Genomic DNA, 16,324 nt, shown 5'->3' on the forward strand with positions numbered 1-16,324 from the left:
ACTACTGAGAGAGCAGTGTAAGAGCAGAAAGTCTGAATGAGGCGACTGAGAGGAAATTTCATTAGATAAAGTCATTTCCATGCATCTGGGCAGAAGATTCACTTTCATAAAGGATATTATCTCTGAGCTTGATAAGGGTTTTATCTGTCCTATGGTAGTTTAGAAACTTGGAGGGATTCTTCTCTTGTGCACTTATAACTTGTATTCTGCATAAACTTTCCCACTGCAATAAAGATCAGGCACATGGGTTCAAGATTGTATTTGGTGCAAAAGAAATCATTGAATTTTGGTTGTCCATGTTCAAAACTTACGAACTATATACATGTAACAATGACAACACTAAATTTCTGATTGTAAAGGCAATCTCTAGTATTTTAGTTGGAATGATGAGGAGGTGGTTACCAATTTTATTTTGCAAATGATCATTTGTAAATATATTCATACTTGAGATGGACAGAGATTTGAATTATGATGTATGTGGATTGAGCAGGAAATAGAAAAGGTAAAGTAACTGCTTTGAATATTAATCATTTTAAAGGGAGAGTAACAGTTGAGAATGGAACAATGGGTGTTTGATCGGCAATGCCATATTGCAGCAGTTAGCATAACTCTGTAACAGCACCAGTGTTTGGTTTGAGTCCCGATGCTGTCTGTAAGGAGTTTGTACATTCTTCCTATGTCTGCCTGTGTTTTCCCCAGGGGCTCTGGTTTCCTCCCACTGTTTGAAAAGCAGTGAGGGTGCAAATTTGGCAGCACGGGCTTGTGGGCTGAAATGACATGTTACTGTGTTGTATGTCTAAATTGAAAAAAAAAATGAAGAGGACCAATTATGTCTCATAAGTAGTTGACCGTAGAACTCTTACAAAGTCAGAATAAAGTTGAAGTCTTGCTACTTACAAATACTATGCTGTATCTTTCAAACTGGGGATGAAATACCTGCAGCAATTAATGGGTTCTCAATCAATAATTACAATAGATTAGAATTTACATTTGATTGACAGATATATAAGCCCTCACTTTGGAAATTTGTGTTGGAAAAAGTCCATGCAATTTGATATTGATCCATGTCAATTATTGGACTAATATAAGAGGTTGTAAAATATAATGATTAGTCCAAATATTATTTTAGGCTTATCATGCCTTATTCTCTCAGGAGCTTTAGTTTTGATTCTGGAGCTAATTTTTTTTTATTTCCCTTTCACTCAAGGTCAACAGGCTTTGTAACATGGAAATTATATTAAATTTTCAAAATCTGAAAAGAGTGACTAGTAGTTAATGCAATTTTTTAAAAATTTGTAACACTTACAACATTATATAATCCACTGAATGTCAGTTTTGTGTATCAGTCAACAGCTTAAAAAGCATCACTAGCAACATACCGATGAATAAAATTGATTCAAATGCTTCAAAAGTTGCATCGGAAAAGCAACATCCAATAACAATTGATGTCTGTTGTCTTCTCAAAGGATTAACAATCACGAATATATTGACAAATACATTGTACAATGTACATATGGACCAAAATTCTTCCTTGCTGTAGCTAAACAGGTACTTTATGGAAAAAAAAACTACAATAGTATATTTAATTGAATTTAAAAGAGGCAATATATAAAAAAATGGATAGACGATATGAAAAAGTGACAGCAGTATTGCAGAAGGTTCTTTTGTGCTGTCAGAAGTCCTTAATTAGTGTAATGTGAGAGGTTGGAAATAAATTGTTCTTGAACCTAGAGGTGCTGGTGCTCAGCCTTCTGTACCTTCTGCCTGAAGGTCATAGTGAGAAGAGATTGTGACCAAGGTGATGGGGTTCTTTACAATGTTGGCTGTTGACTTGAAGCAGCACCCCACATAGATGCATTTAGTGGATGGGAGGTCAGAGACTGTGCTGGACCTGGCTATGTTTGTTACCTTCTGAAGCCTTCTGCATTCCAGGGCAGTTGAAATGCCAAACCAAGCTGTGATGCAACCTCTCAGTATTCTTTCCACGTTGCACCCTGTAGAAGTTTAATAGAGCATTTGATGATATGCCAAATTTCCTCAGACCTCTTAGAAAGTAGAGGCATTGGTGTAGCTTCTTCATGGTTGCCTTGATGTGCTGGCTCCAGGAGACGTCTTCTGAAATATGGATTGCCAGAAACTTGAAGATTGTAACTCTCTCCACCTCTGTCCCATCAATGTGGACAAATGCATGATCTCTTGGCCTCCCCTTACTAAATCCAAGAATAAGCTCATTAATCTTGGTGATGCTGGGAACAAATTATTGTTCTGACACCATCCAATCAGATTCATAATTTCCAATAATTCAACCAACAATGGTGATGTTATCTGCTAATTTGTGGGTCAAGTTAGAGCTGAACTTAGTTTTGCAGTCATGAACTTAAAGGGCATAGAGTAGGGGACTAATGGTGGCCCTGTGTTGATGGCAAGAGGGGAGGAGACAATGTTGTCAATCTACACTTATTCCGGTTCATTGATGAGGAAGTCAAGGATCTAGATGCATAGGGATGAACAGAGACCCAGATCTTTTAGTTTGGACATAGCTTTTGCTGGTATGATGACATTGAATGTTGTAATAAATTAACAGTCTGACATACTGTAGGTTTTCCTGTAGTCTAGGTAATCTAATGCAGAATGGAGGGCCAACAAGATGGTATCTGCCATTGACAAGTTGAGTTTATAGGCAAAATGAAACTGAGACCTGAGTTGATCTGCTCCATAACCAACAAAAACACCTCATTATGATAAACGTCAGTGCCACCAGCTGATAATCATGGGCACATCACTTTGCTCTTTTTGGCAACTGAAATAATTAAAGTCCTTTTGAAGCACATGGGGATCTTTGACTGATGAAGCAAAAGGTTGAAAATATCCACAAAACTACAGCAAGCCTCATCTGTATTTTAGGGAAATAAGATATATGACTTTTACATTACTATGAAGCAGGATCTCTGAGTATGAGGAAACCTAGCAAATTATAAAAAAATTGTATTAGTCTAATATCTGTTTCATTGAAGTTTTAGAACCAGAACAATTTTGCAGGTACAAGATAACCATTTAGCTTTTCATAACAGTCTTGTTACGTACTGCACCCAACTTTATGACCAAGTAAATTAGCCTTTTTTTACAACAAATTGCTGGTTTGAGTACCTCTGGATTGTTGTGGACTGTTCAGGTAAACCACCTTGGAATGTGTGAAATGATTGTAGAGCAGATTTAACAGGATGTTATCAGGGTTCCAACTACTAAATTATGAGGTATGATTGTAGAAAGTAGGTTTTCGTTCCATGGAAGATATTAGATTAGAGAGAGAGAGATCTTATTGAAGATTTAGGGATTGTGAAATAAATTAACAATAAAGAGGGAAATATTTCTGTTGGTTGATGCATAGATCATGTGGATTGGCTGATGCAGGTGCCAGGGTTTAATTTTAAAAGGAATAGGATGGGAGGTAAATGAGAGAGAGGGAGTAGCATTACTGATCAGGGTATCACACCTATAGAAAGGGAGGAGGCTGTAGAGGGAGCATCCACTGAGTTGGTGTGGGTGGAAGTCAGAAATAGGAAGGGAGCAATCTCTATGCTGGGAGTAGCCAATAGGCCCCCAAATGGCCCTTGGAACACTGAGGAGCAGATAAGCAGGCAGATCTTGGATTGGTGCAGAAAATACAGGGTTGTAGCTATGGGTGATTTCAACTTCCCTAATATTGACTGGCACCTCCTTACTAAAAGAGGGATAGATGGGCCTGAATTTCTCAGGTGTGTCCAAGAAGCATTCCTGACACAGTATGTGGACCAGCCAATAAGAAGATAGGTCATACTAGATCTAATCCTGGGTAATGAACCTGGGTAGGTGGCAGACCTCTCAGAGGGGGAGCATTTTGGTGAGAGTGACCACAACTCCCTTAGCTTTGGCATAGCTATGTAAAAGGATTAAAGCAGACAAAATGGGAAAGTGTTAATTGGGGAAGGGCCAATTATGATGGGATGATGCAGGTATTAGCGACAGTAAGTTGGAAATGGATTTTCAAGGGAGAAAGCACAGAATAAATGGGGAGGAAGTTTATGGAACTTGTGCTAGGTTCAGGATAGGTTTGTTCCACTGGGACCAAGGAAAAGATAGTAGAAAAAGGGAACCATGGTTGATGAAACAGGTGAGGAAGCTAGTCTAGAGGAAGAAGGAAGTATATATTAGATATAGGAAGCAGGAAGGGGTCATGAGACATATATGGTAGCCAGGAAGGAGCTTAAGAAAGAATTTAGGAGAGCTCAAAGGGGGCATGACAAGGCCTTGGCATGCAGGATTAAGGAGAATCCCAAAGCATTCTATACATACATGAAGAACAGAAGAATGTCGAGAATGAAGGTGGGGTCACTAAAGGATAAAAGAGGCAACACCTGCCTGGAGATGGAAGTAGTTGGGGAGGTCCTAAATGAATACTTTTGCTTCAGTATTCACAAGAGAAAAGGACTTTGATCAGGGTGAGATCAGAACAGGCTGGACAATGTGGAAATTAAGGAAGTGGAAGTATTGGATCTTTTTAAAAACATTAAGATTGAAAAGTCCCCAGGGCTGGATGTGATATATCTCAGGCTGCTGTGGGAAGTGAAGGAAGAGATAGCTGGGACAATAGCTATGATCTTTGAGTCCTCTTTGGCTGCAGCAGAAGAATGGAGAATGTAGTCCCCTTGTTTAATAAAAGTAATAGGGAGAATAGTGGAAGGAAAGTATTCTTCCTGGAGGTCAATGACTAGTAGAGTACCACAAGGATCTATTCTGGGTCCCTTGCTCTTGGTTATTCTTATAAATGACCTGGACACTTCCTCATTGGTGTCTGTGATTCAGCAAATTTATGGAAGGAATTTAGATTGTGCTTAGGCACAGTCATAGATGTCGAGAAAATAGAGCAGTGGGCTAAGCATTCATCCTTGAGGAGTCCCCGAGTTGGTTGTCAGTAAGGAGAAGATGTTGTTACCGATTTCCACTGACTGTGGTCTTCTCGAGGAAGTCCATGATTCAGTGGCAGAGTTGCTGACCAGTACTGAGGGAATGGTGATATTGAAAGCTCAGCTGTAATTGATGAAATGTACCCTGATGTATGTGCTGCTGTCTAGGTGATCCAGAGCTGAGTGGTGAGCCAGTGAGATGGCATCTGCTGTGGAGCAATTGTGGTGGTAGGTGAATTGCAGTGGGTTCTGGTCTTTACTTAGGTATGAGTTAATTCTGGCCATGACCATCCTCTTAAATCATTTCATCACAGTAAATGATCATTCAAGAGAGTTTATTAAACATGATAACATAGAGAAAAAGAAGACTGGGGGACTTTTTCTACAAAATACTTTTTTTTTAAAATTGGAGGTCAAATTCCAAATTGCAAGGTTTAAAGAAGCAAATGTTAACTAGCTTGAAATGGTAAACCAAAATTAAAAGAAAATTTTTTAAAATGGATGGGAATAAGGATGAGGTATGAGAGAGGGAGAGAGTCAAGCTAAAATTATTTACTTTTCTGTTTTAGCAGTTTATTATTGTTAGCACCACTGGCACCACTGGAATCCAGGTTATTGAAATTATCGAAAAGCTTGAAGTAATTAACGAAAAGCACTCAGAAGGTGGACAAAGGTGTTCAATATTAATTTCTGGAATTCCATATTCGACAGTTCGCACATGAACACTCTCAGGATTCTCATGAGATTCAATGCTTTCGTCCCCATCAATCTTGCTGGAGATCAGAGACTATTGGTATGAAGAGATTCGCCAGACTTTCCCTTGGCTAAAGAAAATGCGTGATCATTGCAAAAAGGGACATGAAAAAACTCAGCCCCAAAACTGAGAAGATAAACTGGATTTGTTGAAATTATCATGCCATTTACTTTGACTTAAGGTTATTTATATACACAAACTCTTAATGTGTGTACAAAAAGGAATAACAGTTTCTATATCACCAGAAACATTGAATCTCTGAAAACTAGTTCAAACAATGTTTTCCAAAAAGAAATCAGATTAGAGAATGTGCGATTATTGTGGATACTAAAATTCATAAATTCTCAGAGATATTGCATGCCACAAGAGAAAATGATTCTTTGCATGTTTATTGTACTGTAGTTAACCAAAAAAAATATCTATGCATTGCTCTTCAGCGAACAGATATTTGGTTATTGATTGTGACGTTTGTCATGTTTAAAGCTCAGAATTTTCAGAGTTGCCATGGACACCATGCTCTGCAAGACTTTGCAAGATGTTTGTCATGTCACCAAAATGTAGCCAAACAAACAAACCTTCACACTGAATAAAGTTTACTTCCAACATCTTTAAGTTTAAAACGAAGTTTCAGGAAAAATGTTTGTGAAAGGATAATTCGCACTGATTTTATTTTTGTTGAGTTCGTTAAAAAGCATAAATAGGAATCTATCAATATGACAAATATTACTTTCGTTTTAAAACGCCAATTAATTATAATTCAATTAACTTTGCTTTAATTCTGTCTTCTGCAATTTAGGCGTATTGCAACAATAAACATTGTACAAAAGATAAACAGCATTCAACGAGTTGAAACTATTGATAATACATAATACGCGGCAATGGAAACCATCCCAGTGACAAAGAGCAAGAAACAGGCGCGGATGTGTGTTCTTTTCTCCCGCAGTTTTTCTATCTGTCTTGTCAAGGGAGGCTGTGAAAATACAGGCATTTAATTATTCATGGTAGTGTACATAGGCAGAATATAAATGGCTGAACTGTATAAATAACTTGAAGTGCTTTAAACCGGCGTTATGCTGTAAATCAGATGTAAATTGTGGATTAAATAAGAAACACCGATCGCTTTATAAAAAGAGGCGGGAAATACATACAAAATGTACAATCACTGCGGGTCAAAAATACAAAGATAATAATTTCGAATGATAAACTGTCAAAAGATACACGTGTGCAATAAGGTATTGTTTGATTTGTAAGCAATTCCAAATTTAAAAAAGTGCATAATTGCCGATTAGTCAATTTAAACGTAATAACAAAAATGTACTTCGAAGTAAAGGAAGTGTTGTTGCAATAGCAAACCATTGTAGGTCCCCCTGCCTCTTAGTTCGGAAATTGAACTGTGATTCGAGCACTTGTCATGTGTTGCAGACGAGGAACGGCGCACGTCAAGAGCAGAGTTAGGAGAAACACATCAATCCTTTTCATGCTAAATGCACACATTGCATTTCAATTAAAATTAAAACACAACAGTCTGCTTGAAGTAAGATCTTGCGGACCGCCGCAAAACGGCAAGGCAGAAGTCGACTGAGGGAATATCAGTGCTGATCTGATAGAGACAGCAGCAAATGGATTGAATGCTTTCACCGTTCACACAGGGAGAATAGATGTGGAGGTGGACAGGGTTAGAAAGTTGGGTGTGTATGGTTGTGGAGGTGGAAAGGGAGGGAAGGCTAGCAGTGTGAATATGGAATTGGGCCGAGAGGGAAGGCGAGGTGTGGACAGGTGGGCAAGCTGGGCTGGGCGGAAAGAGACAGAAGGAGTTGGCACCTGGAGCAACAGTCTGCTAGAGGGACTGTGGCGGGGGTGGGGGGCTTAGCAGTATCAACGGGAGGTAAAGAATGATCGATGTCTTAGGCCGGGACCCTTCATCAAGACTTATAGTGCAGAGGCCAGATGTGAACAGATAACGAGGGGTCAATGGGGAAGGGTGAAGATGATCGGAGAGAGGTAGGAAGACTGGGTGTATCAAGGTGTGGAGGAGAGTAGAGTGCGTGCATGTGTGGAGCTGAGCAGAGTCGAAAAAGTTGGTTTGGGGTCCATCTGTGATTGGACTTGATGGCAGCCCATTTCTCTTTCGGGACAAGAGAACAGTTTATTTTTGTAAAGAGGCAGGTTCCTGATGTAAATAGATCTGACAATTGGATGAACAGGGAGCCATTTCCTGTTGCGATGGTTATTTTGAATTGCAAAGAGCTGAAAGGGGGCATTCCTTTTTGTTCCAGTGGACCCGAATTGAGGATGTTTTCCAAGAAGAGTGTTGAAGATTACGGACCTACCTTTTGCAGTGCGTTCACTTTTGGGGCATTGAGGTTGCAAAAGGACGGGTGCGTTTTGCATGGAGGGAAAGGGTTTTTGCTCCGGGCCGGGATTATTTGGCCAGGTTAGGTTGGGGAAGAAGGGGTAGTTCATGTTGCAGTGCGCCAAATTGGCTATTTGGTTGGCACCCGGGCGTCACAGCCGATCCAGCAGCAATCTGACGCAGCCTCCAAGTGTCCGGCCGTCACTCGGGTACCCCGGAGGTTGTGTCAGGGAAGAGGCGCGCGGCCGGGCGCGTTCCCGACCACTCGGCGGGCGCGCGGGCCGCGCTCGCGCACCACTATCGCCCAGCTGCAGCAGGCAGCTTCACTCGGAGCAAAGGCAACTTTGGCGTGTCCGGGCTGGCTGCTGGGTTGGCGCGGATTCCGGGTGCCGGCCACTTCAGCGGGGACGACCCCCTCCCCTCTCCCCCCCTCCCTCTTCCCGGCCCCGTTCTCTCTCTCCCCCACCCCCCGGCCTGCGGGCACCCCCCCCCCCTTCCAGGTAAGAGGTCTGAGCGCCCCACCGTGTTCTCACCGAGCCGGCTGTTCGCTCCTCACACGAACGACCCCGAAAGGGGAGCAAACTCTGAGCTTCTCGCCCGTCGCATGATCGCTCTTGCAACCTGGGCTCACGCTGCAACCCCAACTGCAACGGTCCAGCTCATGTGTGTGTGTGTCTCTATCAATCTTTGTTTCTGAATGCACCCTGTCTTACGATTTGTAAATGAATGATATTGCGACCCCACAAATCGTGGAGTGAAGCTCGCAACAAAATACCCTGAAGTCTGAGGGCTGGTGCTACTGGCCTCTTCACTTTGCTATTGCCCCAAACAGCGTGAGCTACTTGTGGGGGAGAAATCCTCTCCACATGTGGCAAATCTGCTTTGCACACACCTGATTTAAAATGCACACTCTCGAATTATTCTGATGGCAGCGAGGGTTGGGGGGGGATTCCCCCCCCCCCTCCCCCCCTCCCAGCACCCCTGTACTTAGTGGCTCATGAATAATGGTTACATTGGATCCGTCCACGTCAATTACCGTTCGGTGCTGAAGTCAGGGAAAGCGATTCTGACACTTGTAGAGGTTTATACAGCCTTAATGTTTGCCTTGTACTTCAGCTGTGTTGTATTTTAACTTTCTTTTTGTAGAGATCCAGTCATGAAGAGAATCCTGACCATGAACAAATTTCTGCCTTCAGCCCTGATGAGTCTGCTGTTAGTGGTCTCTTGGTTGGCAGGGTGAGTACAGGAGTGATGAATATGAAATGGGATTTACCCATGGTTTTCTGTTGACCTTTTTATAAACTTGGGTCAGGACCAGCTCAGTCGGGGTTGAAGCAATTTTTACCACAAGTCTGTGAAGTTATGTGTGCGGTGGTGCTTTCCTCTGTGAAAATCAGAAATAACTCTTTTAATGCATTCTCCTTCACTGTGTGCTTTGATCTGCCTGTTGAAAACGTTGATGTGATTGTAGGCATAAGGCACAAGCTGGATTTCTCCATTGCATATTTTGCATGTCAAATATAGCTGATGTGCGAAAATAATGATTATCAAATTTTTACACCGGCTTCCAGGAGAACATGGCACTGAATGTATTTTAACGTCGAAATGAGAGCAGAGTGTTTATGTTTCAAATGAAAACATTTTGTACTTGAAGGCAGAAAAGCTACACATAGCTGCCATGTTGAAAATGTTCATTTCAGTAAGGCTGTGATTATAAACATCAGAGCTATTTTAAGGATTTTTTTAAAAATAAGGTAAACTTTATCAATTCGTTGATTAAATAGTTCAGTATCAGGTGATACTCTACTTTGCTCACTTTGAGAAAGGTAGAGTTGCAACAGATTTAAAACCTCTAGATGGAGTCAGCAGACAACTTCAGCCAAAAAACAGTTTCAGTTTTCTGAGTGAGCAAGAAGACATTTGCAGTTTAAGGTTATGAAAAATGAATGGTTAAAGATAAATATTGTGGTTGGTCATACATTTCAAAGGAATATTCAAACCAGTTTCAGAAGATACCTTATTATGCTTTAAGAGTTTATTAGAATTGCCTTTTGCCTTTGAGCTGGTTTCTGTTACATAGGCAGAGCAATACTGAACCAATAAGCAGTGTATTTTTGCGTCTCAGAATGTGTGCTAAAATAGCATTCAATGTAACCATGTGTCACAAGGAAAGGATCTTCAGTAATTTTACTGTTTTACAAAATAATGAAATAAGAATACCTGTTAAAATTGTATATACAGTGGAAATATTTCTGGCAATTACAGGGTTCTTTTAGAAATTTAAGGAAAAGATCAATCTTACTGCAAGGTTCAGGCATATTCTTTTGATATTTTCTTGCAAAACACCATTGTTTCTTTACTTTTAGTAATAAATGGCACAACTGACTTTTTTTGAACAATAGACTATTTCTGGAATATTGCAGCAATGGTTTGTAGGCTTCTAGATAACTGTTAATCATGCCAATATAAATAAATCTGTTTTACTTATGTTGTATAAATGTTACCATTTATTATCCTTAGTTTGTTCTGATATTTAGAAAAAGCTATTTCTGCTGTACTTTAATTGACAGATAACTGTTAAATTAGATAGTATATACTTGAGGCACCTTTAAAGGTTGTCATACTTGAAGGGTGGTAGTGGGGATGAGCTTCCACTGCTACACAAATGCAGGTTTCCTTGGCATGTGACTCAAACAGCCTTTGACGACCACGTACAACTTCTGGCCTTCATGTGTGGCATAGTTCTTATGCCCAGCGGAGGGAAAGGGTGGACCACTGACACCTTGAAACCAGTTGCTATAGATTGATGGGGCACATTAACCATGGATGGTAACTCATCTAGGAGATTTCAAACCTCCGCTGCCTTGGAGTTATACTTGCTCATGGGAAAGGCTTTGGAAGTAAATGCTGAGGATAAATCTGGAGTCGGAATCCAGAAGGTGGCTGACTGTACCCAGCACCGGTACGTCAATTCCTGAGATGCTGCCGGCATCTAACTGTTTCAACTTTTGTCATTCCATTGGACCTGTCATAAGCATAGAGAGGGGGACCCTACTGCATAGGCAACAAACAGATCTCCATATCAACTTTGCCCTGGATTGCACCCTGGAGAGGTCAGTTAAGCTTCGCTTTAGCATCTGACAAACACCGGAAGCAGCAGTTACTAATTAGCTGGTTGGCATGGAGCACAGCACCAGGGGTTGCTTCCGACAGTGGGAGAAACCATCGCGATTCACTGAACAGCTATCACCCACCTTAAGCTGGGTATCCCCCAGCAAATAAGGTGCTGTCCCACCACAGTCTGCCCTCCTCATTGGGTGCATGAGGATAATGGATCATTCCATGAAGAGCTGTCTGTAATTACTGCACCAGACAAAGAGATGAGGCATTTATAAATTTAGGTAAATATGGATTTTTTTAATAAGCATGTTAACCATCAGACAATTTAAAATGCAACAAATGGATACTATGCCAATTGCAGTGTTGATAACATCCAATATTTAATCAAATAAGCTCTATGCAGCAATGATAATATTTACAGTATAACTTCCAACCCATTGATAATATTTATAGTTATTAGACTGTGAAACTCATTCAGTGGTTATATGCATCAAGAATGAAAGTCATCTCTGATCATGACTGTGTTTTCCCTGTAACTTTGTAGATTTAAACATTGAAAATAGAATTGTGAAATAAAAATTAAAACAATGCAGGTTTGTTGGCCTATAAAATTAAAAGGGTAGTTTAATGGTTTGCTTGGGTTATTTTTCAGAACTGCAGAAGTAGAATCATGTCAGATTTTTCATATGTGACCGGTTTTGATATACTTTCATATCAGAAGCCAAAATTACTAGTGTTATTTAAATGTACAAAAGGATTTCGAAGTTCAGATTTATTGACAGAGTTTATACGTGACATCACTTACAACCCTGAGATTCTTTTTACTGTGAGCCAATTTCTACTTATCGGTAGTACAAAAAACTACTCAAGAAAAGATGTGTTTACAAAAGAGAGAAATGTAAATAAACTGTGCAATACAGAAAAAGAAATATTCAATAATAAATAATGTGTGAAGTCAGAGTCCTTAAAGGAGACTCTGACTGAGTTTGTTTAGGAGTCTGATGGTGGAGGGGTAGCAACAGATCCTGAACCTGGTGGCGTGAGTCTTGTTGCACCTATACCCCTTTCCTGATGGCAGCTGTGAGAACTGAGCATGTGCTGGGTGCTGTGGATCTTTAATGATTGCTGCTGCTCGCCGACGGTAGTGTTCCACGTAGATTTCCTTGATGGTGGGGAGAGTTTTGCCTGCGATGTACTGGCCTATAGTAAACATGAAAGGTTAGTCAAACAGTGTACTTTATTTAACAAATATAAAGATATATAACCAATGTTTCAGGCTTAAGCCCTTCATCAAGCTTGAAATATTTGTATATGCATTGCTGGGCTGCGTCCACTACCGTTTACAGGACTTTACGCTCAGAGGTATTGGTGCTCTGATACCAGGCCATGATGCAACTGGTCAGCACGCTGTGCTATGAGTTTTTTTTTTAAATTTGCATTTACTGCTGAAAGAAAAATTTGCATTTGAACCAAGATGTAAAGCTTGGAATAATTCTGGTCTTAGTTCATGATAAACAGACTCAAATTATTTTTACTATAAATTTTTGCAACATTTTATGCAATACATTCAGCGAATAACCAGTTTAAAAATATTAGGAGTACCAGAATGGTACTTATCAAACAAGTGAGGCTTAAGAATGATGAGAATTTTTAAAATGCATAATACTAGAAACTAAACTTGTTATCATATGGAATGGTGTTGCTCTTTGTCATGCTTGGTAAGGCATCCATGCACCAACTCTGTAGATGAAACTAGCTTGTGTCATGCAAATATTTACGTTTCACCAAGCAGCAAACAATATTCATTATCTCTTTAATCTTTTTAATATGCAGCTTGAAAACAAATATTCAACATTACCAATATGATTATCAATATGACAAGAAATACAAATATCCCAATGAACATTATTGTTATTGTTTTATAGATTCATTAAGCTGTCAATATATTGTTATGGTATGCAATTGTGTGCTTTCATAGCACATGAGAAAGTATGACTAACACATACTGTACAATAAGCATCGTGCAAATATCCATTTAAAATTTGTTTTAAACAATAATTTATCTAAAATTTACAGTTGAACTTTATGTGGTCTTTGTTAATTGTATTTTCTCAAAGTCATAAGCTTATGAATTCAACTGAGCAATGAGAAAAGAGTTTTGCCATTACAGAACACACAGGTGCTGGAGAAACTCAGCAGGTCACGCAGACACATCAAACAGTTGGTGTTTTAAGCATGAGCCCTTCTGTGTGGCCTGCTGAGTTTCTCCAGTACTTTTGTCCACGGCACTAGACCCCGTCATCTGAAGATTTTCTGTTTAGTGTTGCCAGTAAGTTTCTTTGATATCTGGTATTCTCAATCTGGTTTTCTAAGGTGATCATTTTCCTGTGATGTAGTGATAAGTAGTTAACCTCAGATATTGAAAGTCCTTGTTTGTTAAGGTGATTTAAATATGTTTTCTTCAATGAATGCAAATAAATTATGTTGATCTATCCTTTCAAAAGTATCAAGTGCCTGTAATTTTTAGTAATATTTGTGTATCAACAATTCCTTGAATTGTATTATCAAGGGTGTGGTATAAATGTTAACAAAACAGTTGGCATTTGTATAGGATTCAAAAAAAGAGGGCTGGAGTTGGATAATATTCTGTCTATGTTATATTAAATATTTCCAATACCTCTGAAAATATTGCATTAAAATCAAAAGAAAGATATTGTTTTTCTGCCATTGAAAGTTGTTAAAGCTGTTTAATGTTATGGGGTGGTCACTTTTATGAAAACATTGGTTAGAATTTATGATATGGGTATAGGTCCTAAAAAGTTCTGCAATGTAAATTGGACCTTTTCATTCAGTTGGGAGAAGTAGTCAAATTATATAAATGGAGAAAACAAGAGAAGCCACAAATGCCATAAAATTAACCCCAAATTTGATTTATTCAGTCACCTGAGGAGAAGGTGGCCTAGCGGTTAGCACAGCGCTGTTACAGAATCAGCGACCGGGACAGGGTTTCAAATCCTGCACTGTCTGTGAGGAGTTTTGTATTTTCTTCCCACATCTATGTGGGATTTCCATGGAGACTCCGGTTTCCGCTCACCATTCAAAACATTTAAAAAAATATATACCAGTGGGTTGTACGTCAATTGGGTGTAATTGGGCAGCATGGGCTCATGATCCAAAAGGCCTGTTACTATGCTGTATGTCCAAATAAATAAAAAAATTAGGGCACCTAATTTAACTTGAGGTAAACACTTGAAGTTCACACTCTCAAGTCAAATAAAATATTTAATTTTTTTGTTTAGATTGTTTTTGCACAATTTACGAATGGGTACTTGGCATTCCTTGCTAAGTTTCTTCAAATTGATGTATCCTGAAATAATACCAGATTTTGCATTTGAAATTGGAACATCTAAATTGCAACAAAAAAATCTAAATCAAAAAAATGCTTTAATCTTTTAAATATCGGTTCAGCAGTTGTAAGAATAAACAAGGAAACAAGGGACATGTGAATAAATAGGTGATATAAAATATTACTGTTATTTTCTATTCCACATTTCTCTTGTCAACACTTCCTGCATTTAGCTGTGAAATAGTGAATTTTTTTTCTGGGCCAGACAAGTAAACAATCAATTAAAGCCAAAGAATGTGGATGATTGTGTTTTCAAGAAAGTATTGTGGCCAAATACAGTAATTTTAAAGTGATGAAAAATAGGATGTCATTTCCAATTGTTGATGTAGCATAAAGTATTTGGGATCTGTTCGATTTGAGGGAGATGGTGTAACACACCAGCCTGTATTTATTGAGACTCTTTGAGAAATGGTATTGTTTTGAGCACAGTTATATTGCTATGTACTGTGTATTTATCATTTGTGTGTAGGGTGTATTGTGTGTATGCACTATGGTCCAGAGATATGCAGTTTCAGTTGGTATATTTACAACCAGATGACAATAAACTTGATCTTGAGGCCTATATGTCTACATGGGTTGATGCCATGATTCAGAGAATATCTTCATTCAGGAGCTATTATTTGACAGGGATGATTCTTTCTGGGTTGGGGAGGCATTTTATTTTTTCCTCTCTCTTAAATTTAAGATATAACTGCAGGAACATTGACTGACTCTTCCTTGGATGGCGTGAGCATGTGATCTGGAATTGCCTTCAGTTATTGACATTTCATTGCTGATATTGTTTTGTAATAACTCCTTCAGGGTTTGATCAAGTATTTAAATTGTGATTAATTTCATTTACAGCACTTTTGCAAGTTGATAAAGCAACTGCATTTTTTTTCTCAACTGTGCATTTTGATCACATACAATATGCCTGCGACTATCCCTGATTGCGATGTTTGGTCCTTTTTTCACTCTCTGTGTTTCCCTGCAGTCTGTGGATACTTAAACAATAAATTCTGATATATTGCAGGTATTTGCTGGAGTTTAGAAGGATTGAAACAATCAGAATATTGAAAAAAGGAAAAAAGAATATTGGAAAGGGGAGAAAGAGGAAATAGGGTTGAAAGGAAAAAAATGCATTAGCCATGATGTGAATGGTGGAGCAGACTCGATGAGCTGAATTACCTAACTCTGCTCCTTGGTTATGGTCTTAAAGTCTTTCGGGAACATTTGGATGTAATCTGGTTGAGTGGAAAATCTGGTGTTAGTGGAAGCAATCTATTTCTTATTCCTTTGAAATCAATTGATAATAAAAGATGGTGGCTTTGGGGACAAATAATAGATGTTACTGGTGGACAGCAGCTATTAATTGCAGTGAATATAAAACAAAACTTACTAGATGGCTGAGAATTTGTGGGGAGAAATAATGGCAAGGATAATAGCACTGACAACAAAAATGGAAGCTCTTTGAAATCAAGTTTCAGAAGATAAAACAAATGTTGAAATCTGAAAGTTGCTATTATTGATTCTTCAGAGGGTGCTCTGCTGCAGTCTTTTCAAACATTTTTTTTCAGTTATAATGAACTGACTAACTTGCTTAATTACAAGCTAGTCTTGTAGAAATTCTGAGATCATTGCACTTTGTTCTATTGAGTTTGTAATGTGGCATCATGCCATCAATATTTTTTGTTGTGGCATGCAGACTGCAGCATTTATTGAAAGAAGGCATGAGCTTCTTTCCACTAAAGTTACTTCCAAATGTTACT

At 39.0% G+C, this 16,324-nt stretch overlaps 1 long non-coding RNA gene across 1 annotated transcript in view; it reads left to right on the forward strand.

Moving 5' to 3' along the window:
- Nucleotides 1-9,200: 9,200 nt before the first annotated feature.
- LOC138757453 (uncharacterized) overlaps nucleotides 9,201-16,324 on the forward strand; it is a 37,454-nt gene continuing 30,330 nt past the window's right edge. Inside the window, exon 1 of the long non-coding RNA XR_011353608.1 lies at nucleotides 9,201-9,286. This is a non-coding gene — a long non-coding RNA (uncharacterized lncRNA). The remainder of the gene's footprint in view (nucleotides 9,287-16,324) is intronic.

The sequence above is a fragment of the Narcine bancroftii genome, chromosome 3 (assembly GCF_036971445.1).
Source record: "Narcine bancroftii isolate sNarBan1 chromosome 3, sNarBan1.hap1, whole genome shotgun sequence".
Taxonomy (NCBI): Eukaryota; Metazoa; Chordata; class Chondrichthyes; order Torpediniformes; family Narcinidae; genus Narcine; species Narcine bancroftii.